At 52.3% G+C, this 1,282-nt stretch overlaps 2 non-coding genes and 1 pseudogene across 2 annotated transcripts; all 3 read left to right on the top strand.

Annotated features, from left to right (window-relative positions):
• Positions 1–220: 220 nt before the first annotated feature.
• Positions 221–339, top strand: LOC123178343 (5S ribosomal RNA). The gene has a single exon (XR_006489498.1). It is a non-coding gene; the product is annotated as a 5S ribosomal RNA (ribosomal RNA).
• Positions 340–636: 297 nt separating this feature from the next.
• Positions 637–755, top strand: LOC123178344 (5S ribosomal RNA). The gene has a single exon (XR_006489499.1). It is a non-coding gene; the product is annotated as a 5S ribosomal RNA (ribosomal RNA).
• Positions 756–1,170: 415 nt separating this feature from the next.
• LOC123178345 (uncharacterized) lies at positions 1,171–1,282 on the top strand (annotated as a pseudogene).

Here is a 1,282-nt window from a genome sequence, read left to right as displayed (position 1 = left end):
CACGAGTGCGGTAAGTCATAGCTGGGTGCTCACGATTCACGGGTCCAGCGTCGGCGTTGTGGCGCGGCAAGCGTGCACTGGTGCGGTTGAGAGGGAGGGGTGGAAACCGCGTTAAACTCGTCTCCGTAGTTGAGAGGGAGCGGCCAAAGCAATGTGCAATCGTCTTTGTAGTGGAGCTGGGAGGGGCAAGGATAAGGGACGAAGACCGGGGTAACATGTCGGATGCGATCATACCAGCACTAAAGCACCGGATCCCATCAGAACTCCGAAGTTAAGCGTGCTTGGGCGAGAGTAGTACTAGGATGGGTGACCTCCTGGGAAGTCCTTGTGTTGCATTCCCTTTTTAATTTTTTTCGCGCCACTTGCAAAACAAAACGCACGTGTAAGTAATATATTTACCGTGTTTTATTATTTTGCACGAGTGCGGTAAGTCACAGCTGGGTGCTCACGATTCACGGGTCCAGCGTCGGCGTTGTGGCGCGGCAAGCGTGCACTGGTGCGGTTGAGAGGGAGGGGTGGAAACCGCGTTAAACTCGTCTCCGTAGTTGAGAGGGAGCGGCCAAAGCAATGTGCAATCGTCTTTGTAGTGGAGCTGGGAGGGGCAAGGATAAGGGACGAAGACCGGGGTAACATGTCGGATGCGATCATACCAGCACTAAAGCACCGGATCCCATCAGAATTCCGAAGTTAAGCGTGCTTGGGCGAGAGTAGTACTAGGATGGGTGACCTCCTGGGAAGTCCTCGTGTTGCATTCCCTTTTTAATTTTTTTCGCGCCGCTTGCAAAACAAAACGCACGTGTAAGTAATATATTTACCGTGTTTTATTATTTTGCAGGATGGGTGACCTCCTGGGAAGTCCTCGTGTTGCATTCCCTTTTTAATTTTTTTCGCGCCGCTTGCAAAACAAAACGCACGTGTAAGTAATATATTTACCGTGTTTTATTATTTTGCACGAGTGCGGTAAGTCATAGCTGGGTGCTCACGATTCACGGGTCCAGCGTCGGCGTTGTGGCGCGGCAAGCATGCACTGGTGCGGTTGAGAGGGAGGGGTGGAAACCGCGTTAAACTCGTCTCCGTAGTTGAGAGGGAGCGGCCAAAGCAATGTGCAATCGTCTTTGTAGTGGAGCTGGGAGGGGCAAGGATAAGGGACGAAGACCGGGGTAACATGTCGGATGCGATCATACCAGCACTAAAGCACCGGATCCCATCAGAACTCCGAAGTTAAGCGTGCTTGGGCGAGAGTAGTACTAGGATGGGTGACCTCCTGGGAAGTCCTCGTGTT

Source organism: Triticum aestivum, unplaced genomic scaffold (assembly GCF_018294505.1).
Source record: "Triticum aestivum cultivar Chinese Spring unplaced genomic scaffold, IWGSC CS RefSeq v2.1 scaffold127212, whole genome shotgun sequence".
In the NCBI taxonomy this organism is placed as follows: Eukaryota; Viridiplantae; Streptophyta; class Magnoliopsida; order Poales; family Poaceae; genus Triticum; species Triticum aestivum.
The sequence above is the reverse complement of the archived record's forward strand: the minus strand, read 5'-3'. Positions and strand labels throughout refer to the sequence as shown.